Source organism: Anomaloglossus baeobatrachus, chromosome 2 (assembly GCF_048569485.1).
Source record: "Anomaloglossus baeobatrachus isolate aAnoBae1 chromosome 2, aAnoBae1.hap1, whole genome shotgun sequence".
Taxonomy (NCBI): Eukaryota; Metazoa; Chordata; class Amphibia; order Anura; family Aromobatidae; genus Anomaloglossus; species Anomaloglossus baeobatrachus.
This window is the reverse complement of record NC_134354.1, coordinates 403,344,438-403,370,039: the sequence shown is the minus strand read 5'-3', so window position 1 is coordinate 403,370,039 and position 25,602 is coordinate 403,344,438. Positions and strand designations below refer to the sequence as shown.

At 46.7% G+C, this 25,602-nt stretch overlaps 1 protein-coding gene across 1 annotated transcript in view; it reads right to left on the bottom strand.

Moving 5' to 3' along the window:
• LOC142290178 (cell cycle control protein 50B-like) overlaps window positions 1-13,168 on the bottom strand; it is a 64,980-nt gene extending 51,812 nt beyond the window's left edge. The window contains exon 1 of the mRNA XM_075334116.1: window positions 13,121-13,168. The gene's annotated coding sequence lies outside the window, so the exon portion shown is untranslated. The remainder of the gene's footprint in view (window positions 1-13,120) is intronic.
• Window positions 13,169-25,602: the final 12,434 nt, after the last annotated feature.

The following is a 25,602-nucleotide window of genomic DNA, read 5'->3' as shown; positions in this document are numbered from 1 at the left end:
ATGCGGGAAAAAAAACGCAACCGGCGGCAAAAAAAAAAAAAAAGTTGCGGTTTTTCTGCAGAGCGCCATATTGTGTCGCTAAGCAAAAACCGGATGTGTGAAAGCAGCCTTACAGGGGCAGGGACCTTAAGTTAAAAAGCACCATTCAGCTCTGAAAAAAACCACTAAATAAAACGCTTTAAGACCGATTGTTTGCATCCCAGCTATGATCCCTTCCCAACATGGCAAATTTTTTTGTTTTCATTTTTTCCTCCCCTTCTTCCAAGAGCCATGATTTTTTTTTTTTTTTTTTAAAACTTCTCTGTCATATATGTATTAGGGGGTATATTTTTATATGATGAGTTGTACTTTTGAATAACATCATAAATTTTACCACATACTGTACTGGAAAATGGGGAATAAAATAAAATTCTGGCAAAAAAAAAAAAAACCAAAAAACTTTTTTTTAGGAATTGTTTTTACGGCACACATTGTGTGGTAAAAATGACCTGGTAATTTGGCTCTCCCTTTCAGTACGATTATGGCGATATGACATTTATCCTGTTCTTTTAATTATCTCAGTGGTAAAAATAAACAAATAAAAAAATAAATAAAATCAGAAATTTTGTGTTACCATTTTCTGAGACCGCTAACATTTTTGTTTTTTGGATGCTGGAGCTATGGGAGAGTCTTTTTTAAAATTTTGTTTATTTTCCAGGGTGGAAAAACTTTATTGATACTATTTTGGGATAGATACGACATTTTGATGTCTTCATACATTTTTGTGGCATTGAAGCGACCAAAACCCCCAGAATTTTAGCATTTTTTTTATTTACAAATAAGGTTAATTAACTTTATATTTGTTAGATGAGACTTTTATTAATGTGGCAATATCAAATACATGTTTTGTATAGCTTTATTTTTAAAAGGGGAGTGATTCTAACTTTTTAAGTATTTACTATATTTGTTTGTTCCCTTTAGGAGACTTGAATAGTATTATTGCAAATAGCAAAAAAAAGGATCTCCCCTGAAGTCACAGGTTGGGTTTCAACAGAGCTTTGTGATGATGGGGTGGATGGGCATATATAATGACTTGTCCCTATAGCGGCACATTGACAATGGCATTTAACAAGTTAGCAGTCACAGGCGGACCTCAATTCTACCCACGGCTATTGGAGGCAGATCTTGGCTGTTGTCACAGCCATTTTCTGCTGAGTATGGGGGGGGGGGGGGGAAGGGTGACCCTATTAGCCTGCTCCACACATGAGCACCCGATTTGAGCTTTACATGTACGGTGGATATTGGGAAGGGATTAATAAAAAGAGGACTCAAGAGAAAAGTGGCAAATTTATTAAGAAGCATTTATCTCATTAAATTTTGTGCGTCATTAATCTGCTTCGTGCCAATGTGCCCATGATCAGGACTCACTGCGTCCTGGACACAGCGGGTCCTGACCTGTGGGTCCGCATGTCTCCTTCGCAGGAGAACGCAGCTGCTCGTACCCACGATCAGGGTTCACTGCGCTGCGGTCTCTCGCTTGTCTGCTTACTACGGAGGACGCATGTGTGACGCCCTGGCCTGTCAGGTCGCCACAGGGTATTGTGCAATCTGCCCTCCTGTACAATATCCACCTCTTCCTTGGTTACGGATCCTTGACCATTGGTGTTGCCAAGAACAGCTAATTAAAATCCTAGGAACACTCTGCACCACACCCACCAGTGGACAGCCTGAGTGGAATAGGGTCGCCCACGTGGGCAGGGGGTTGGTTAAGGGAGGGTCAGGAGACGGTAGTTGGAGAGTGACTCTCGAGAGGAGAGGTCACAGAGCAGAGACACACACACACAAAGCAGGAGCTGGGCTCCTTGAGACTACTAGGTGGCAGACGTTGGTCTGGGCCTGATAGGAGCTGGACCCAGGTCGCAGGGGGATCATGACAAAGGGCACGGACTGTCGAAGAGGAGCGGGTGTAGAACGGATCTTGAAGACTTCGTCCTCGTCGGGTAAACTGTCAAGACGCCTGAAGCTTCTTACTGACCTAGGGTCCACGTACCCCGTCGTACCCTGGCCCCTGCCATCACCGGGCAGGGGCCAGGGTACGACGGGGTACGTGGACCCTAGGTCAGTAAGAAGCTTCAGGCGTCTTGACAGTTTACCCGACGAGGACGAAGTCTTCAAGATCCGTTCTACACCCGCTCCAAAAAAAAAAAAAAAAAAAAAAAAAAAAAAAAAAAAAAAAAAAAAAAAAATCGGGGGTACTAGCGCAACGAGGGGGATAGGACTTTCCACTCACACGGTCCAGAAAATCATAAGCGTGAACCCTGAGAGAAAGCTCACCCAGTTAGCCATACTGGTGAGCGGGACCCGACTAGTTTCCTACTAGAAGACAAGGTGCCAAGGAAAAAGGTCACAGGTTAACAGGCAACACCAACGGGCATGAGATCCAGGCGTGCTCCCTCCGAGTGGCAGCGGTGTCCAGAACTTTGGTTTACCACAGTTGTCAGTGTTAGTGGACTGAGTGAGTACACAAACGACCTCCCCCCCCCCCCCGACCGTCCCAACGGCACCTCCCTGTCACCCTCATCGAGTCCTGGGGCATTCCCCCTACCCGTGGAGGGGTTAAACATCTGGCTGCCCACACCACCGCCACCGGACACTCGCAACTGCAGCCGTGGTGCTTCCCTTTACCACACGCCACGGGTGGCATCACGAACTTCAAACACACTACCCCGTGTAAATATCCCCCTTTTTATTCTGAGCGGCCGCGCGACCCCAACCCCCGGGTCCGGAAATCCCTCGAGCTACCGCGGATCCGAGCAGCCAGGCTGCTGACGCGAGGGCGGCACACATGCGAATCCACAGCAAACAATTTACATGCTGTGGCTCAGAAAGCAGCACCACAGGTCAATGTTTGGTGCGGAAAAAACAAGCACAGTGGGCACGGGATGCTTGTACTGTACAATGCAGCGTTTTGGACACAGCTGAAGAATACAACATCCAAAACGCTGCAAACACTGATTGTGGGCACGCAGCCTTATGTGTGCTGTTTCTGTTGCAATTTGAGTTGTGCAAACGTTTGGCAACATGTCAGGCAGTTTTACTCCAGAATTCTAGTAAAAACTGCTTGATACATCAGGATTGATATCTGCAGCAGCTATGGCCAGAGCTATAATAAATTTGTCATGTGGTTGTTGGTAATGTGTGAAGCCCCACAGGTGTTGTATCGGTGCATACCTTCAGGGACTCCACGTAGCTGGTGCTGGTCACAGGTAGGGAATCTTCAGTTTTGATCGTGACGCCACTCTCAGTATTGCGGTCAGTGGGGACCGCCACTGCAGGTTAGGGGACGCCTGGGGCTGATGGTGGGTGCAGTCGGATATAGTAGCCTCCTGAGAGTGAGGCAAGCCCCAGGGCCCGGTGTGAGTTTGTAGTACCACAAGTCGCAGAATGACTCAAACACAGTCCAAGAAGTCTTTTAACGTGTTTACTCACTGTTTGGAGGTCACGGTGAGATGCCCGGGCGACACTGTGATAACCAGGTGGAACCAGGAATTCCAGGAGGCCGTTCTGAGGGTAGCTGTCCACTCGCCTTCCTTGCACTCTTTCTGTTTTAGGAGGATCCTTTGCTTGAAGCGTGGTAGGACCCCTCCAGGGAAGCTGTTACCACCCTGCTCCCCTCTCTCTGGCTCGTCTGCCGGCAGCGTGGCCTTGGTGGGATGGCTTCTGGCCCTGTCCCCTTATGGGCCTGGTGTGCTGCTTGGCTCAAGCTCTGTGTAGTCGTGGTGAGGGCATGAAGTACCCCCCCAACCTGTAGGTTAAGCAGCTCTGGATGGTCTGCTGCCTGTACTGGGGACCTAGTTCCCCTTGTGTGCTCGGATACCGGGATCTCCGTACTCAGCCACCCCTCTTTCTCTGGATGCTCTTCAGGCCGACCCACAGTACTCCGTTCTCCTCCGCTTTCAGCTACAGCACTCCTCAGGACCTGTCTGCACGGGAGCTTCTCTGCTCCCCCTCCATACACTTCAACTTCTTCCTCTCGACTCCCTCACTTCCTCTCTCTCTCTGCCCTGCTTCCTAGCAACCAGCCCCTGAACACACCCCTAGCTGGGAATTGAAAGTTAACCCCTTCTGGCTACCCAAGGGTCCCCTCTGGTGATGTGGGAGGCCTGATCACTATATGTTTGTGTGTGCACCTCATCCTGACCTTTGGAGATTACCTGGAAGCATTGCTCCCGCATGGGTGCAATACTCTGTGGTGCCTGACCAGGTCAGGGGCGCCACAAATGTACTTTTTGAAAAGCCCTGCCAAGTTTTTAGAACAGCAATAGGCTAGGTTCGCACACTGCGTCTTTTTGACGCTGCGTTTTTGTGTGTTTTTGGCCGCTAAAAACGCACAAAAACGCACCTGCGTCGAAAAAACGCATCAAAAAACGCATGCGTTTTTGCCGCGATTTGGTGCGTTTTTGATCTCTGCGTTTTGCTGCGTTTTTCCAATGCATTGCATGGGGGGAAAACGCAGAAAAACGCAGGAAAGAACTGACATGTCCATTTTTTTTTTTTTAACTCAAAAATGCAAGTAAAAAAAAACAGATGTGTGCGGACAGCAAAAATGAAAACTCAGACTTTGCTGGGGAAGCAAAGTCCTGCAGTTTTGAGGCCAAAAACGCACCCGAAAAACGCGCAAAAACGCCGCGAAAAACGCACTGTGCGCACATAGCCATAGAGTATCCTCAAAAGGTCAAAGAGTCACAACATTTAATAATTTGGAGCAAGGAGCATTTGCATATCCTTTGGATGCCATAAAACAAATACAGATTATAAAGTCTTGCAAAAGGCACACAAATATTTCAGCATACACTTCAATCACACAGCTATGTATGGACATATACATCGTACCTACTTGAAGCCCATTGTAGAAAACAAAAAGGATAAAATAGCATTTTTTAATTTTTGTTGTTTTTTTTTTAAAAAGATCTCTTTGAGTTCAATAGCTTAAAATGACTTTACATTCATTTGAGTCCTAGAAGTATATGGTGACATTTTGCCCAAATGAATGTATACCAAAATAGGCTATGGACACATTTAGCATATACAGAACATACACCCCAAGTGTAAAATGAGTGAATATAGATAGTGTAGTGCCCCAGAGACCATCAGGGCACTACAAGGAACTGCCTCCTCTTGGGGATGTGTGGCGCCCCTGACCTGGTCAGGCACCACCAAGTACTGCACCCATGCTGGGTGAGTGCAAACAGGTAATCCAAAAGGCTGGAATAGGGTGTGTACGCACAGACACATCGTGACCAGGTCTCACACACCTTTGAGGGGACCGCTGGGCAGATCCAGGAGGGGGCGAGGCCTCCATATCTCAGCTAGTGGTGAGGTAGGGAGGCTGGAAGCTAGGTTGCGGTGGCAGTCAGATAGAGGAGCTGGAGGAGGCCAGTCTGAAGTGGAGACGCAAGAGAGCGGACATGCTAGTCAGACCCTGCACGTGTAGTGGCTGTTGGCGGGGGAGAACGGTCACAGAAGTTGGACAGAAAGACGCTAAGGAAGTCAGCTGGTCGTGTACGGAGACTTCTGGAGGGCTAGGCACGCACGGGGAACAGGTCCCTAGAGCCAGACATCCATTTAGTGGTCTGCTAAACCTGCCGGTGGGGTGGACAACAAGTCCCACACCAACCAAAACAGAGTCCGAGCATCAGCAGCAACGAGGGGGCCCATAGTGATTATTGAGCCTGAAGCTATCCACCTTGGTCCACGCTGCCAGCAAACGGGCCAGAAATGGGAGAAAAGGCAGCTGCGACTTCCCTGGATGAATCCCACGGTAGTTTAAGTCAGGTTGTCTGAAACAAGAAGTGCTAGGAAGGTGAGCCAGCAGTGACCCCTACACCAGCCTGCAGGATACCTGGTTCTCTCTTGGTGTTTCTCAGCATCGCCCGGGTACCACTTGAAGCACGTGAAAGTGAGTAAAAACCAGTTGCAAGACACTTTGGACTGAGACTGAGTTCTTCTGTGACCTGTTGTTCTACACACATACACCCGAGCCCCTGCGGCCAGCCTCACTCTCGGGAGGCCATACCACCAGACTGCAGACACCATCAGCCCCAGACACTCGTTAAACTGCAGTGGCGGTCATTACCCTGATCGTAAACCGAGAGTGGCGTCACGACTCAGAAGTAAATAACCGAGCATACCTGTTGCCAGCAGTAATCAAGTGGAGTCCCTGTGGCGTGCCAGAAGGTGGAGTGACGTCTCTGAGGAGACCTCTACAGGTGGGCGACACAGATGCAGGACCTATCCCCTGGGACCTGGAGTAACAGTGCCGTTGACCACCAAAACATGAATCAAATCCTAGGGAACTCTCCACACCGGGCATAAAGGGGTTAACAGAAGGGTTTAGCCAGCTTTAGAGTCTGACGGCGCACGTTGAAGTGTGCGGACGTGCCTGCACTGGGTCCATGTAATCGTAACCCCGGGGGCACAGGAGAGAGGTCACCAGAATGGGTACCAGAGATACTGATGGGACCGAAGCACAAACGGTGCACAGGGTCCTAGGTCAAATGTCAAGTTTTAAAAGGTTTGATAAATACCTGCACGATGTAAAAACCTTCACGGACTTCACCAAATCAAATAATCCGGGGGCATCAGCAGCAAACTAGGATCAGGGTTCGGACACTTACCTCCCCGCAGGGTCCGTGCTGCCCGCCGTACGGAGAAGACTGTACCCTAAAAAGGACTTCAAGCTATGGGGACTCAACTACAAGAGAGTGCCGGGGACAGAGCAACCTGGGTCACTACATTGGCACTGATACTCCTGGGACCGGAACCAGCCTACCGAGGGTCCATGTGAGTAGCGACTGTAACGTTGCGTACAGTCACTGCAGAAATTTCTGCAGCGATCTGAAGAGCACACGTGCGCTTCAAATCGCTGCAGAAAATGTCCGTAGTGAAAAAAAAAAAAAGCCGATTCCATGCGCTCTGCCTGCAGCTCCTACCATAGACAGAGTAGGGGCTGCTGGCAAAGCGCATGGAAGAAGTGACATGTCACTTCTTAGAACGCGCGCTTCGGGCAGCAGCCGAAGCGCTGCGCTCTAATACGCCACGTGCGCACGGCCACTGCACAATCTCCATAGATTATGCAGGGGACGCAGGACGCATGCAGTTACGCTGCGCTGCAAAGCGCAGCGTAACTGCATGTAATTACGCAACGTGCGCACATAGCCTAAAAGTCAACCTGGTGTGGTCTCCATCATTCTGCACTCACGCAGCTCCCAGACACTGCCCTACCTGTGGAGGGCCCAACACCAAAGCTGCCCTAACCAAGAGCTCTGGGAGTACCCACGTTTAGCAACAGCTGTTTCAATCCTTAACCGCAACCCGCAGGTGGTGTGGCGCCCTGGACAAGCCAGGACATCACAGGTACTACACCAACACACCCCACACCCCCGGTCAGGCACACCTAAGTCAAACAAAATCCTTGTTGCCTCCCTCCAGGGGATGATGCTCACACCAGGGGGTGGGCCAGGCGGTTGGTCCCGCCCACCCAAGAGTGCACAGTCCTGGAGGCGGGAAAAGAAAAGCAGATAGTTTGCAGTGGAGGAGAGTGGTGGAAGTGAAGTGGCAGTGGAGGAGTCTGAAGTTGGTCCGGGTGTGTGGCCCGGACGGAACAGCAAGGTTGGCAGACGGTGGTGACCGTCTGCAGGAGAGGCCTATTGGAGCTAGCCGTAAGGACCGTGGACGGGCGGTGGCCCGGCGGTACCGGACTGGTACGCAAAGAGAAGCCAGCACCATCCGGCAGGGGCTTACGGACCCCGACAAGGCTAGGAGTCACCGTGCAATTTGTCAAATCCGTTAGCGAAGGGAACCTCCTGGGTTTCCCAGCAGCCAAGTCCCGACAGAAGGCAACAGTCCAACCGTTAGAGGAAAACACAGTCACCGCCAAGGCTAAAAGTTCCCAGGGCCAGAGCCTGCGGGCAAAAGGGGCTCCTTCGGCACATATCCAAGCTGGGGAGCGGGTTACCGATGGGAACCCATTGGAACCATACACACTACACAGGTGCAGGGAAAGGCAGTCACCATCAACCTGCCGGGAGGAGAAACACCGCAGCCGTCTGTGGGACCCGTCCATCCAGCCGTTTGTTTTACCGGAGACTTTGTGTACATCATTGGCTGAGTGAGTACCACCGTGCCGTGCGGCACAGCGCTGCCCCCACGACCCTGCACCTCGCCAGGCCCCGTAACCCACCTGCCATCCATCCCTACCCCATCACCGGGCCCCGGGACAACCAACCCCCTACCCACGGAGGGGAGAATTAACATCCAGGCTGCTCCCGGTCATCGCTCCCGGGATCCCCGTCCAGAGCAGCGGTAGTGTCACCAATCTCACCACAACCGTGGGTGGCGTCACGGACAATATCAAATCCCCACAATCAAATCCCCTTTTCACTCACGGGCGAGGAACGCCGTTCGAGTCCCCGGGATCCGGCCCACCGCTTGAGCCACCACCGAGCAGCAGCAGCAGCAGCCGGACCCGAGCAGTGGGAGAGCGCAGCGTCCCCTCCTCCGCCCGTGACAGTGGCGTCACATGACAATAACTATTCATCCCCTGTAAATTAACAAAAGGGGCCCAGAGCACGGGACCAGGCAACAGCCACCAGAAGTGACATTCCCACATGCAGAGTCTGCCCGGGACCGAGTACTCCATTCCCTGGGTGCTACAATAGCACCCCAACCTTTGGAAAAAAAAATACTGTTTAAGGCCCCTTTCACACGTCAGTGATTCTGGTACGTTTGTGCTTTTTTTTTTTTAAACGTACCAGAATCACTGACATACGCAGACACATTATAATGAATGGGTCTGCTCACACGTCAGTGATTTTTCACTGCACGTGTCTCCGTGCAGCGTACCCGCGTGTGCGTGATTGCTGCACGGAGATATGTCCATTTTTTTCTGGCATCACTGATGTTCCACGGACTACGCAGTAGTGTGGTCCGTGAAACACGTGCCAGAAAAAAACGTGCATTTAAAATAATAAACATTTTAACTCACCCGGCGTCCAGCGATGTCCTCTGCAGCCCGTTCTCCCTGCTCCTTCTGTGCCGGCTGATTACTGTCGCGTATATTCATTATGCGCGACACAGCCGACCCGGAAGCAGCTGCTGCAGGGGTCACCGCCGGCCGGATGCTGCGTCGCGGGAGCGATCAGCACCATGGACAGCGGGAGCAGGCGCAGGTGAGTGAATCTCTAAGTGCAATCACGGGCCACGGAGAACGGAGCCCGGATTGCACTTAGACAACCCACGTGTGCCGTGATTTTCGGCACACGCAGGGACATGTGCGTGTTTTACACGCCAGTGAAAAACGTCTGTGTTTTTCACTGACGTGTGAAACGGGCCTAAAGGGAATCTGTTACCAGGTTTTTGCCACATATTCTGAGAGCAGCAGGATGTCGAAACAGAGGCTCTGATTCCAGGGATGTGTCACTACTCAGCTGATAGCTGTAATTTTGTTAAAAAAAAACCCAACAAAACACTGTTTTATCAGCAAATTATCATTAGCGGACTTGTAAATATGCTGCCAGGTAGTCAAGCATACTTGTACACTCTGTATTAAGCTGGGTTTACACACTGCAACATCGCAAAGGACATCGCTGTAACGTCACCGGTTTTGTGACGCAATAGCGACCTCCCTAAGTCTCTGCTAAGTCGCTGGTGAGCTGTCAAACAGGCAAACCTGGCCAACAACTCAACAGCGATCCGGACCTGCAGAGCGACCTAGCTGGTTGTTGGGGACGTTGATAAGCAGCCTTTTGAAAGGGAAGTTGCTAACAAAGTCTCTGCAAAGTCTTCACACACTGAAACTTCATGCTGCACAGCGGGAAACAAAGGACCTAGGAATGGTCCTGAACGATTTGTAACGATTACAACTTCACAGCAGGGGCCGGGTCGCTGATAGGTTTCACACACTGCAACATCGCAAACAACATCGCTATTGCGTCACAAAACCGGTGACGTTACAGCAATGTCGTTTGAGATGTTGCAGTGTGTAAACCCAGCATTACTCCACCCTCACCACTGATTGACAGCTGTGTACACTCTATATGGGGAGAAGTCAGTCAATCATTCATTTGGTTAGGGTTATACCAAGCTCAGCATGCAGAGAATTAATAAATATGCAGTTGATAGCACTGGAAGTTTATCAAAATAACAGTAGCCCAGTAAGTAACGCATCGCTGGAATCAGGGTCTCTGTCTCTACATCATGAACCTCTCAGATGGGATAACAAAAACCTGGTGACAGATTTCCTTTAATATGTCTTCAAGTTCAGTGACAATTAGTGATGACTGAGCACTACCATGGTGCCCTGTATAAGTAACCAGCAGTTGGACGCTCAGATGGGCACAACTCGAGTACCCAAGTATAATGGAAGTCAATGAGGGACTTGAGTATTCATCTGAGAAATCTTCCGGAGAATTGCTCGAGCTCTCCATTGACTTCCATTATACTCTGGTACTCGAGTCTTACCCATCCAAGCATCCAACTGCTTGTCACGAATACAAAGCACCCGAGCATTGCAGTGCTTGCTCATCACTAGTCCTAATACATAATTTGGTTCAATATTGAAGTAATGTTCATTTTTTGGGTCTTACAGAGAAATGGATACTGAAATTTACATTTGTACATATAAAATTACCATTGCTGTGCAGGAATTTGTCTTCCAATAACAAATGATACCATTTTATGTAGATCGTATCGGATGTGCCAGTCATGGGAAATCTAACATGGACCACTTCTAAGTGCACAGACACGCCCACAGTGCACAGACTGCCTCATTTGCATAGTTTCTAAGGCAGGCTTCACATCAGCGGTATTCTGCCGCAATGCCGAATCCGGCACAAATGCATTTCACTGCAATGCATTTCCTATGGACTTGCGGCAAGTTCTGGTCGCATGCGTCATATACAACCGCATGTGACCGGAACTTGCCGCAAGTCCATAGGAAATGCATTGAAGTGAAACGCATTTGTGCCGGATCCGAAATTGCGGCAGAATACCGCTGATGTGAAGCCTGCCTTAAGCTAGCTCTTTCATGACTGGCTTGTCTACTATTTCCATACGTAAAAACATGCCCACAATTTCCCTTTAGGCTGTGTTCCCACATACAGTATTTGAGAAGGTTGCCAACTTGACTTTATTTTTCTCTGGATGACTTTTTACGGACACATTGGAAAACCATAACAAATCATGAGGATTATAAGTGATCCATGTCTACAGCCCATAAATGTCATATAAAGAAATCAGCTGCATTCACTGTCAACTGATAATTATAGACAAAATAATTTGTACAAGCGTCAACAAAATCACGCTATATTATATGTTATACATACACACACACATATATATATTTTTTTTATTTATATATTTCTGGGCAGTTGGTGATCCAGGTAGTTGGTTAATCTTTGATGTCGCAGAATTTCTGTACCTGTTAGTTAAATTAGGTTACTAGCATTTTATTTCTTTTTGGTATTCAAAGCTCCTTTGTGTTTGATAGAGCCTGCTATTTGGCTTTCAAATCTTCATGTGCGTTTTTCTACCTTTGTTTTTTCTCCATCTAATGCAAGTCTGTGGGGAAAATCTGCACCTAAAGCTCAGCGTACCCGGCAAGAGAAATGGCATGTTGCGGTTTTCCAATGCACACCGCAGATCGGTTTCCACCGAGTAAAAAAGAAGCACAATGGGCAGGAGATTTCTATAAATCCCATCCACTTTGCTGGAAATGTAAGACGCAGGGAAAATACACAGTGTCAAAAACTGACCATGGTCACACAGCATCAAGCAATTGGTGACTACAGCTTTAGACCCATAAAAATTAATACAATTGTCCATATTTTTTAATATTTCTGAAATTGGGAACCCAGTTTAGTCACTACGAAATCTCAGCAGTAAGGCTATGTTCACACGTTGCGTTTTTTACCGCGTTTCTGCAGCGTTTTTGGCAGCAGCGTTTTTGGGCAAAAAGGCATGCGTTTTTGTTTTCCAGCAAAGTCTATGGGAAAAGCAGAAATCCTGTCTGCACTTTGCTTTTTTTTCTGCAGCGTTTAATTTGCATATTTGTGGTCAAAAACCATGCTGAAAAAGAAGCAGCATGTCAGTTGTTTTTGCCATTTCTGCAGCGTTTCCTTAACATTGGAGTCAATGAGAAATGGCAAAACGCAACCAAAAGCACAATTCCTGCGTTTTACATGCTTTTTACCTGCGTTTTTGGCTCCAAAAACGCATGCTTTTCTGGCCAAAAAGTAATGGATTCTAATGTTCCTTTACACACACACAATAACCGAAAATTTAAATGTAAAAAAATAATAAATTTTAGCTATTTTTCTGTTAAAATGTGCATAACCACTATTATTACATTAAAATTGATAATTTACCATATAATTTTATTAAAAGTTAATTTTATACTTTTTTTCTCTTTTTTTATTCTTTTTGACTAATTCAACTTTATTTCTCAGTGTCTTGATCTCAAAAACGCATCTGCAGAAACGCAGGTGAAAACGCAGGTAAAAAGCGCTAAAAACGCACTAAAAACGCGGTAAAAACGCATGCGTTTTTAGCGCTAAAAAATGGTCAAAAGCCATTTGGTCAAAAACCAAGGGAAGGAAAACGTGCAGAATAAACTGCATGTACACCGACGCAACGTGCGGACATAGCCTAATTAGGAGCTGCTCCAGAGAAGCCGTATGAAGATTACAGGCTTGATAAAGTCTCACCTACATATTACAGCCCAGAGCTAAACTAATTTTAGGATTTAGATGTGCGCTAAACCTCTAGACCAAAGACCTAGCAAATACAGCTCATGTAACAGCTCATGTAACTAGATCTGAAAAAGCCGTCTTTATTGATGTAAAAATATTTTTACATCACCTCCTTCCTTCTTGTTTCATCTTTCAGTATTCAGTAAACACATGGAGACACATAGCTCACCGTGCATCCTGAAGAAGGCTAAATAGTGGGTTACAGATCACTAATTCAACAATAAGGGTGATCAGCCAATATAAAGTCACACCATTCCCATAATTTCACATGAGCCAGTATCAAAAATGGAAAGATTAACAGAAATAAAGTAGAAGTAATAAGACACACTTACCAGAGACACAAACACAGCAGCCGACGGCGCAAACTCTTGTCACGCCACTCCTCTGTAAAGATCCAGATAAACCTGTTATCCTACTACCAACATTGTCTTACCTTTGCTCATACTGACACTTTTTCGTCAGGCCCTAAGCATGCTCACCTGTCTCCACCCAGCATCACATTAAGTGGCCATGACTGTGATTATGACAAACGCCACACATCCTTGGAATACTGATGGAATGATGCATGTCAGTAGCTGCAATGTGACCAACAGAATACCAATCCACCATCGTGACGGATACAGCAGATTATTTATGGGTAGACTCCTACAAACTACTGCGGCACCCGTCCATTGTACTAAAGAGATTCATAAAAATCACCATATGGGTTTCCAGAAAAAAACCCACCACATTTCAGCTTAGTGTTTCCTACAAGAAGCGTATAAACATTACTATTCGAAAACCAGTAGAAAGAGCACCATGACAAAAATGCCAATTAGGCTATGTGCGCACGTTGCCGAATTTCATGCATTTATGCTGCGGATTGCATCGCAGTGTAAATGCATGCGACCTGCGTACCCTGCACAATCTATGAAGATTATGCATAACCCATGCGCACGTTGCGTTTGAGAGCGCAGCGATTTGGATGCCAAAATTTTGTTCCAAATCTCTGCGTTCTAAAAAGCAACAATTATTCCGTGCGCTTTGGATGCAGATCCCGCTCTGTCTATGGCTGGTTTCAGACGCCCGTGTTTAATCAGGTACCAGTCACACACATGGTTATGGTCACACGTGTGTCATATGTGTGTTACGCGTGTGTCACATGTGTGACATCTGTGTTTGCATATGTGTGACACGTACCGGGTAAAACACGTGTCTCTGTAATGAAAAGATGTTCTATATTTACCTGTATCCAGCGATGCTGTCTCCGGCTCTGCTGTGTCCCGCTCCTGATCCCCACTCATTATTTTCATTGATTCACTGCCTGAGGATCTGGAAGCCGGTACATCGCGGGGACAGGCTGGGTACAGCACAGCCGAGGACAGCATAGCTGGGGACAACACCGGGGACATCGCCGGTGGCAGGTGAGTATACAGCAGTTTATGCAGTGACATCCAGGGACTCATCAGGGTTCCCAATGAACTCTCATGAACCCCTGGAAGTCACCATCGTGACACTCGCTGTAGCGCAGTTGTCGCAGGGGTGTAATCAGGAGGTCATCAGAGTTCCATGGGAAATCGGATGACCTCCTGGGCGTCCCTGCACACACTGCTGGCAGGATACTCACCTGTCACTAGCGATGCCCCCAGCTATGCTGTCCTCGGTGGTGCTGTCTCCAGCGCTGTCACCGCGATGCCCCTGCTCCCAGCTGCTCACTGCGCTGAATAATCAATGAAAATAATGAGCGGGGGTCAGGAGCGGGAGGCAGCAGAGCCGGAGACAGCATCGCTGGAACAGGTAAATATAGAAAATCTTTTTATTTAAAAACCCGTGTTTTCTCCGATACATGTCACACTGATGTCACACGGATCACATCAGTGTGCGGTCCATGTGACACCCGTGCTGCTGGAGAAAAAACGGGCACGTCTCTGTGTAAAATAGCAGGGCCACATGGTCTGTGTGAAAACACGGTCATGTGAGAGTGCACAATAGGGTAACATGGGTACATGTGAAATCCGTGTTAAAAACGGATGTCACACGTACATAAAACACGGACGTCTGAAACCAGCCTATGGGAGAGGCTGCATCCAAAGCGCATGAAATCGGCTTTTTTTCTGCAGAAACACTGCATCCATTATGCATTGTTTCTGCAGCGATTTGAAGCGCACATGTGCTGTCAAATCCCTGCAGAAATTTCTGCAGGGACACGACACAACGTGCGCACATAGCCTAAGGGCTCAGTCAGATGTTGGTTTTATTACTGAGCGCTATCTCTGTTTTTCACTGATAGCACCCATCTCTTTAGCGCTAAATGGGCTCATTCACATATCTGTGATTTTCTGTGCAAATTCACAGAGACATATCTGATTTTTTTCCCCCATGTGTTGGATCAAAATCGGCTATGCAAGTCTATGGGTCCGTAAAAAGAACCGAACAGCATATGCCATTCAAGTGTGGTCCAATTTTTATGGACTGTTAGGCCATGTTCATACATTGAATATTTGGTGAGATTTTTACCTCAGAATTTGTAAGCCAAAACCAGGAGTGGAACAATCAGAGGAAAAGTAGAATAGAAACACGAGCACCACTTCTGTATTTCTTACCCACTCCTGGTTTTGGCTTAAAAATACTGAGGTAAAAAACTCACCAAATACTGAATGTGTGCACGTGACCTTAGTCCATATGTGCACCTGTGTAACACTACATGCACACAATGAGAATTTGGTGAGTTTTTACCTCAGTATTTTTAAGTGAAAACCAGGAGTGAAACAATTAGAGAACAATATAATAGAAACACGAGCACCACTTCTGTATTTATTCCCCACTCCTGGTTTTGGGTTACAAATGCTGAGGTAAAAAACCCACCAAATACTCAATGTGTGCACGTGACCTTATCCGTATGTGCACCTGTGTAACACCACATGCACACAATGAGAATTTGGTGAGTTTTTACCTCAGTGTTTTTAAGTGAAAACCAGGAGTGAAACAATCAGAGAAAAATATAATAGAACCACAGGCACCACTTCTGTATTTATTACCCACTCCTGGTTTTGGGTTACAAATGCTGAGGTAAAAAACTTACCAAATACTGAACTTGTGAATATGGCATTAGAAAGGAAAATAAATTGATCCCTTTTTTTTTTTTTCAGTGCACGAGCAAAACTGATAAAACCTGGATGAATCTCTGACCGAAATCATTAAAGAAAAACAAACCAAATTTTGTATACATGAAAAAACCTAACATGAATGAGGCCAGTTGACATGGCCCCTGAATTTATCGGACTAGTCGCACCCGCAGCTACGTGTGCCTGTCAATGTGCAGGAGTTACCTGTCCTTTACATACACTAGTCACGTGCAGAATTCAGACTAGACTAGAGCATGCTCTAATTTTTTTTTTTACATGCACCCGAGGTCTGTGTGAAAAATATTCTGTCGTATAGGCTAACATCAGTCAGAACAGCACTTGGACTTGAAATAGGTTTCTGTGAACGAGCACTAAGGGGTACATACTTATTATCTAAAGGCCCTGTCACACACAGAGAGAAATCTGCGGCAGATCTGTGGTTGCTGTGAAATCATGGACATATAGTTCCATTTGTACACAGCCACAAACCAGGCACTGATTGTCCACAATTTCACAGCAACCACAGATCTGCCGCAGATTTATCTCTGTGTGAGACAGGGCCTTTAGTGTTCGCCATGTAAAAAAAAATGGACCTCATATGGACAGCAATCATACCAATATTAGGGCTCACTCACACTTGCGCTATTTTGACGCAAACGGAATCCGTCACTAATGTAGTACAGTTCATTTATTTACAGTGGAAGCGCGTTACTATAGCGCGTGTGTGTGTCATGCAGTACCCGCTTGTGTCCACACGATGTCGCGCTTCCACTGTAAATAAATGAACTGTACTACATTAGTGACGGATTCCGTTTGCGTCAAAATAGCGCAAGTGTGAGTGAGCCCTTAGCCTATGGACTGCTTCTCACATGGTCCTCAGGTCCGCAACATGCTCTAGTCTGTTCTGATTAATGAACCATACATACTTGTGCATATAAATATAAGGCCACTACAGCAACCGTCTGCTAAATGTACGAGCATGTGGAGCCAGTCTCCTTCACAATTTGTGCAAGTGTGAACTTGCTCTAATACAAAACACATCATTAAATTGATACATTTACAAAGTCATTGGATAAAGATGTATTAAAGGGGTTGATAAGGATTACAAAAACATGACTACCTTCTGTCAGATACAGCACCACCTCTGACCGTAGGCTGTGTTTGGTATTACAGTTAAGTTGAAGTAGAGAGCTGCAGTTCCACAAACAACCCACGGTCAGGGGTGGCGCTGTTTAAAGCTAAAGCCAAATATGTTATTACAGTCTGTGACAAAAAAAAACCTCTTTCATGACTTCAGACACTTTTTGCATTGTTTAAAAGGCCATTCATTTTTTTTCACACATTTTTGACATGTGTTTTTCATGGTTAAATCATGCAGCCTTTATAAAAAAAAATAATATATATATTATTATTATATTATTATATATTGTATATATATATATATATATATACATACAAACAGTACAGACCAAAAGTTTGGACACACCTCATTCATAGAGTTTTCTTTATTTTCATGACTCTGAACATTGTAGATTCACATTGAAGGCATCAAAACTATGAATTAACACATATGGAATGAAATACTTAACAAAAAAGTGTGAGACAACTGAAAATATATCTTATATTCTAGGTTCTTCAAAGTAGCCACCTTTTGCTTTGACTACTGCTTTGCACACTCTTGGCATTCTCTTCATGCACTTCAAGAGGTAGTCACCAGAAATGGTCTTTCAACAGTCCTGAAGGAGTTCCCAGAGATGCTTAGCACTTGTTGGCCCTTTTGCCTTCACTCTGCGGTCCAGCTCACCCCAAACTATCTCGATTGGGTTCAGGTCTGGTGACTGTGGAGGCCAGGTCATCTGGCGTAGCACCCCATCACATCACTCTCCTTCTTAGTCAAATAGCCCTTACACAGCCTGGAGGTGGGTTTGGGGTCATTGTCCTGTTGAAAAATAAATGATGGTCCAACTAAACGCAAACCGGATGGAATAGCATGCCGCTGCAAGATGCTGTGGTAGCCATGCTGGTTCAGTATGCCTTCAATTTTGAATAAATCTCCAACAGTGTCACCAGCAAAGCACCCCCACACCATCACGCCTCCTCTTCCATGCTTCACGGTGGGAACCAGGCATATAGAGTCCATCCGTTCACCTTTTCTGCGTCGCACAACAACACGGTGGTTGGATCCAAAGATCTCAAATTTGGACTCATCAGACCAAAGCACAGATTTCCACTGGTCTAATGTCCATTCCTTGTGTTCTTTAGCCCAAACAAGTCTCTTCTGCTTGTTGCCTGTCTTTAGCAGTGGTTTCCTAGCAGCTATTTTACCATGAAGGCCTGCTGCACAAAGTCTCCTCTTAAAGGGGTTATCCGGCTTCTTTGACATTTTTTTTTTTATTTCCCTATTGGGCTACACTGGGGCAGGTAAGTAGATAGAGACCACTTACCTGCCCTGCTGTCAGCCCCTCTCCCCCGGCTCAGAGCGGTCATGTGACCGCTCCTGTCGCGATTTTGCTGCTTCCGGTCATTTCATGTCAACATGGGCAGGGCCATGTTGACATGCAAATGAGGAACAGCATGTCGCCTCCCTGCTGGGTGTCTACAGTGTGATGAGCCCCGCCCCCCTTCCCTGCACCCTCCCACACATTCCCCTGCACCTCCAGTAACCTCCCCCTGCACTGCTGTGGGGTCCGTGACCTGGGGGCGGGGCCTGGCGGCAGCTGCCGTGGTATCAGCGCCAGCACCGGGCCCCTGCTCAGGATCACACATTCAAATATACCGGCATCACAGATCACAGATGCCGGTACATTTGAAAGTGCTGATGAGAAGCAGCGCAGCGCTGCTTCTCATTACTGCCCCACTGTCTGTGCTCTCTTCAGCACAGCGGTGACGTCACTACTGTGCTGATATGTCCAGAGCACAGACAGCGCGCGAACGTGCAGGAGCGGAGGGGACCGAGGACAGGTGAGTATGTACTCCCTACATGTGTTCCCGATGGGGATGGGGATGGGGGGGTTGCAGAGCCATATGTGTGCGTGTGCAGAGCCATATGTGTGCATGTGCAGAGCCATATGTGTGCGTGTACGGTGCAGAGCCATGTGTGTGCGTGTGCAGAGCCATATGTGTGTGTGTGCAGTGCAGAGCCATATGTGTGCGTGTGAGGTACAGAGCCATATGTGTGCGTGTGCGGTGCAGAACCATATGTGTGCGTGTGCGGTGCAGAGCCATGTGTGTGTGCAGAGCCATATGTGTGTGTGTGCGGTGCAGAGCCATATGTGTGCGTGTGAGGTACAGAGCCATATGTGTGCGTGTGCGGTGCAGAACCATATGTGTGCGTGTGCGGTGCAGAGCCATATGTGTGCGTGTGTGGTACAGAGCCATATGTGTGCGTGTGCGGTGCAGAGCCATATGTGTGCGTGTGCGGTGCAGAGCCATATGTGTGCGTGTGCGGTACAGAGCCATATGTGTGCGTGTGCGGTGCAGAGCCATATGTGTGCGTGTGCAGAGCCATATGTGTGCGGTGCAGAGCCATATGTGTGCGTGTGCGGTACAGAGCCATATGTGTGCGTGTGCGGTGCAGAGCCATATGTGTGCGTGTGAGGTACAGAGCCATATGTGTGCGTGTGCGGTGCAGAGCCATATGTGTGCGTGTGCAGAGCCATATGTGTGCGTGTGAGGTACAGAGCCATATGTGTGCGTGTGCGGTGCAGAGCCATATGTGTGCGGTGCAGAACCATATGTCTGCGTGTGCGGTGCAGAGCCATATGTGTGCGTGTGCGGTACAGAGCCATATGTGTGCGTGTGCGGTGCAGAACCATATGTCTGCGTGTGCGGTGCAGAGCCATATGTGTGCATGTGCGGTACAGAGCCATATGTGTGCGGTGCAGAGCCATATGTGTGCGTGTGCGGTGCAGAGCCATATGTGTGCGGTACAGAGCCATATGTGTGCGGTGCAGAGCCATATGTGTGTGGGTGCGGTGCAGAGCCATATGTGTGCGTGTGCGGTGCAGAGCCATATGTGTGCGTGTGCAGAGCCATATGTGTGCGGTGCAGAGCCATATGTGTGCGTGTGTAGAGCCATATGTGTGCGTGTGCGGTACAGAGCCATATGTGTGCGTGTGCGGTGCAGAGCCATATGTGTGCGGTGCAGAACCATATGTCTGCGTGTGCGGTGCAGAGCCATATGTGTGCGTGTGCGGTACAGAGCCATATGTGTGCGGTGCAGAGCCATATGTGTGCGTGTGCGGTGCAGAGCCATATGTGTGCGTGTGCGGTACAGAGCCATATGTGTGCGGTGCAGAGCCATATGTGTGCGGGTGCGGTGCAGGGCAATATGTGTGCGTGTGCGGTGCAGAGTCATATGTGTGCGTGTGCGGTGCAGAGCCATATGTGTGCGTGTGCAGAGCCATATGTGTGCGTGTGCGGTACAGAGCCATATGTGTGCGTGTGCGGTGCAGAGCCATATGTATGCGGTGCAGAACCATATGTCTGCCTGTGCGATGCAGAGCCATATGTGTGCGTGTGCGGTACAGAGCCATGTGTGCGGTGCAGAGCCATATGTGTGCGTGTGCGGTACAGAGCCATATGTGTGCGGGTGCGGTGCAGAGCCATATGTGTGCGGTACAGAGCTATATGTGTGCGGTGCAGAGCCCGATGTGGGACTGTTATTTTCAATGCTGTAGTGATACCAGGTCAGGTGCTGAGGAAGAATACTGACAGGGAATGTGTGTGCAGGGGGCGGGCAGAGGGCGAGGCTGGACAGTGAGGCCAGGCGGTGACAGCTCTGACTGAGGTTCAGCACAGGAAGTGGTCATGTTTGCTGGATCTGAATGTAAACAAGAGCTGCAGAGAATATAGGAATAATTCAAGAGGAACAAAAGTTAGAAAACAAAAAATAACAATGTAGGTGTGATTTATATGACAATACAGCACAGATAAACTCAAAAATTTTTGTTAAGCTAATGTCGGACAACTCCTTTAACAGTTGTTCTAGAGATGTGTCTGCTGCTATAACTCTGTATTTCATTGACCTGGTCTCTAATCTGAGCTGCTGATAACCTGCGATTTCTGAGGCTGGTGACTCGGATAAACTTATCCTCCGCAGCTGAGGTGACTCTTGGTCTTCCTTTCCTGCGTGTTCCTCATGTGAGCCAGTTTCTTTGTAGCTGATGTTTTTTTCCACTGCATTTGTGGACACTTTCAAAGTTTTCCTAATTTTTCGGATTGACCTTCATTTCTTAAAGTAATGATGGCCACTCGTTTATGTTTACTTAGCTGCTTTTTTCTTGCCATAATACAAATTCTAACAGTCTATTCAGTAGGACTATCAGCTGTGTATCCACCAGACTTTTGCACAACACAACTGATGGTCCCAACCCCATTTATAAGGCAAGAGATCCCACTTATTAAACCTGACAGGGCACACCTGTGAAGTTAAAACCATTACCGTTGACTACCTCTTGAAGCGCATCAAGAGAATGCCAAGAGTGTGCAAAGCACTAATCAAAGCAAAAGGTGGCTACTCTGAAGAATTTAGAATATAAGACATATCTTCAGTTTCACAATTTTTTGTTAAGTATTTCATTCCACATGTGTTAATTCATAGTTTTGGTGCCTTCAATATAATATATATATATATATATATATATATATATATATATATATATATATATATATATATATATATCTATATACAGTGCCTACAAGTAGTTTTCAACCCCCTGCAGATTTAGCAGGTTTGATAAGATGCAAATAAGTTAGAGCCTGCAAACTTCAAACAAGAGCAGGATTTATTAACAGATGCATAAATCTTACAAACCAACAAGTTATGTTGCTCAGTTAAATTTTAATAAATTTTCAACATAAAAGTGTGAGTCAATTATTATTCAACCCCTAGGTTTAATATTTTGTGGAATAACCCTTGTTTGCAATTACAGCTAATAATCGTCTTTTATAAGACCTGATCAGGCCGGCACAGGTCTCTGGAGTTATCTTGGCCCACTCCTCCATGCAGATCTTCTCCAAGTTATCTAGGTTCTTTGGGTGTCTCATGTGGACTTTAATCTTGAGCTCCTTCCACAAGTTTTCAATTGGGTTAAGGTCAGGAGACTGACTAGGCCACTGCAACACCTTGATTTTTTTCCCTCTTGAACCAGGCCTTGGTTTTCATGGCTGTATGCTTTGGGTCGTTGTCTTGTTGGAAGATGAAATGAGAACCCATCTTAAGATCCTTGATGGAGGAGCAGAGGTTCTTGGCCAAAATCTCCAGGTAGGCCGTGCTATCCATCTTCCCATGGATGTGGACCAGATGGCCAGGCCCCTTGGCTGAGAAACAGCCCCACCGCATGATGCTGCCACCACCATGCTTGACTGTAGGGATGGTATTCTTGGGGTCGTATGCAGTGCCATCCAGTCTCCAAACGTCACGTGTGTGGTTGGCACCAAAGATCTCGATCTTGGTCTCATCAGACCAGAGAACCTTGAACCAGTCTGTCTCAGAGTCCTCCAAGTGATCATGAGCAAACTGTAGACGAGCCTTGACATGACGCTTTGAAAGTAAAGGTACGAGAATAAAGCAAGAAATCACCAGTTGGTGTTTCTGGGGGACAATACTCACATACAGTTGGATATTTAGCACCAGTGAGGATTAATTACTAAAACTTAGCTTTTATTTAAGCTCTTTAAAATTCAAAGATGAACAGACAATTATAAAATACACTTAGGATCACCCTGCAGGTAGCCAAGGTGCATGTTACCATGCTGTAATGAACAACCCTTGGAATAACACCAATAGGGGAATACAGTTATGTGTAATGCAAATATCAATTACTGTCATACGCAAAGCATTCTGAAGATGTTGGACAGAGGTTCCGTTATCTAAATGCCAAAAATTGGAGAACTATCTCCTCAAAGACAGTAAGATATAGACTATCTCCTAATACAGGGATCGCTTACACATAATAGAATATAAAACTTAGAAAGATCTCACCCATTTGGAGGATCTTCAGACGTTTGGTACGGCAGTTCGTCTTTTGGAGGGGTCACAAAGGGGCCTGTGGTCCAGGCTGGATATAGCTCGCCCTAAACCCCCTTGTCTCCCGTCCTTACAAGGACGGTCCACATCTGAACCTGTGTCCTTGCAAAAAGTAGTCCCACATGCCTCCCACCTCCCGACGCGTTTCGTCACTTTCTGTGACTCCTCAGGGGTCCAAGCATGAAAGATCATGTAGTGGGTCAAAGAGTGGTGTGTGACCTGCAGAGTCCAAACACCAAATGCTGCCAACGGTTGGCAGCATTTGGTGTTTGGACTCTGCAGGTCACACACCACTCTTTGACCCACTACATGATCTTTCATGCTTGGACCCCTGAGGAGTCACAGAAAGTGACGAAACGCGTCGGGAGGTGGGAGGCATGTGGGACTACTTTTTGCAAGGACACAGGTTCAGATGTGGACCGTCCTTGTAAGGACGGGAGACAAGGGGGTTTAGGGCGAGCTATATCCAGCCTGGACCACAGGCCCCTTTGTGACCCCTCCAAAAGACGAACTGCCGTACCAAACGTCTGAAGATCCTCCAAATGGGTGAGATCTTTCTAAGTTTTATATTCTATTATGTGTAAGCGATCCCTGTATTAGGAGATAGTCTATATCTTACTGTCTTTGAGGAGATAGTTCTCCAATTTTTGGCATTTAGATAACGGAACCTCTGTCCAACATCTTCAGAATGCTTTGCGTATGACAGTAATTGATATTTGCATTACACATAACTGTATTCCCCTATTGGTGTTATTCCAAGGGTTGTTCATTACAGCATGGTAACATGCACCTTGGCTACCTGCAGGGTGATCCTAAGTGTATTTTATAATTGTCTGTTCATCTTTGAATTTTAAAGAGCTTAAATAAAAGCTAAGTTTTAGTAATTAATCCTCACTGGTGCTAAATATCCGAAAGTAAAGGTACTTAACGGGCTCATCTGGAACGGAGACCATTGCGGTGGAGTACGTTACTTATGGTATTGACTGAAACCAATGTCCCCACTGCCATGAGATCTTCCCGGAGCTCCTTCCTTGTTATCCTTGGGTTAGCCTTGACTCTTCGGACAAGCCTGGCCTCGGCACGGGTGGAAACTTTCAAAGGCTGTCCAGGCCGTGGAAGGCTAACAGTAGTTCCATAAGCCTTCCACTTCCGGATGATGCTCCCAACAGTGGAGACAGGTAGGCCCAACTCCTTGGAAAGGGTTTTGTACCCCTTGCCAGCCTTGTGACCCTCCACGATCTTGTCTCTGATGGCCTTGGAATGCTCCTTTGTCTTTCCCATGTTGACCAAGTATGAGTGCTGTTCACAAGTTTGGGGAGGGTCTTAATTAGTCAGAAAAGGCTGGTGGAAAAAAAGATAATTAATCCAAACATGTGAAGCTCATTGTTCTTTGTGCCTGAAATACTTCTTAATACTTTAGGGGAACCAAACAGAATTTTGGTGGTTTGAGGGGTTGAATAATAAATGACCCTCTGAATAAACTTTTCACAATTTAAAAAAAGAAATAACATTCTTTTTTGCTGCAGTGCATTTCACACTTCCAGGCTGATCTACAGTCCAAATGTCACAATGCCAAGTTAATTCCGAATGTGTAAACCTGCTAAATCTGCAGGGGGTTGAATACTACTTGTAGGCACTGATTTTATATATATATATATATATATATATATATATATACTAGCTGTACTACCCAGCTTCGCCCGGGTTAATAACTGTTGTTAACAAAATAGAATGTATTAACATTCCCGGGATAGGATGTTTAAATAGAATGTATTAACGCCCGGGATAGTAACTGTCTCTCTGTTTCTCTCCCATTCTCTGTCTGTCTCCCCCTCTGTATATATCTCTCTGTCTCTCTCTCTTTGTCTGTCTGTCTCTTTCCCTGTCTGTCTCTGTCTCTTTCTCCGTCTGTCTCAATCTTTCCCTGTCTGTCTATCTATCTCTTTCCCTGTGTCTATCTATCTCTGTCACTTTCCCTGTCTGTCTCTTTCACTCTCTTTCCCTGTCTGTCTCTTTCCCTCTCTTTCCCTGTCTGTCTCTTTCCCTGTGTCTGTCTCTTTACCTGTCTTTGTCTGTCTCTTACCCTGTCTGTCTCTTTACCTTTCTTTCCCTGTCTGTCTGTTTCCCTGTGTCTGTCTCTATCTCTTTGTCTGTGTCTGTCTCTTTCCCTGTCAGTCTGTCTCTTTGTCTGTGTCTGTCTCTTTGTGTCTGTCTCTTACCCTGTTTATGTCTGTTTCTTAACCTGTCTGTGTCTGCCTCTTTCCCTGGCTGCATTGTGACACGCCAACATTCCATATAAGGGCGTGGCTGCGCATTCTTCTGAAGTTCTGGCTGCACTGTGGCTCCCAGCTCCATTCGCTTTAATGGAGGCAGTTTTTTTGGCAAATAACTGTAAAGCGCGGGGTTAAAATTTCCCCTCAAAACATAGCCTATGACGCTCTCGGGGTCCAGACGTGTGAGTGTGCAAAATTTTGTGGCTGTAGCTGCGACGGTGCAGATGCCAATCCCGGACATACACACACACATACATACATATACACACACACACACATTCAGCTTTATATATTAGATATATAGGGCATTTCATTTTCTCTAGCTAACATCTCATCTTTTTGTTTGGTTTATTTTTTTTCCTGAAGAAATTAAGAACAGCTGGAAAAAAAACACAATATGCAGTATT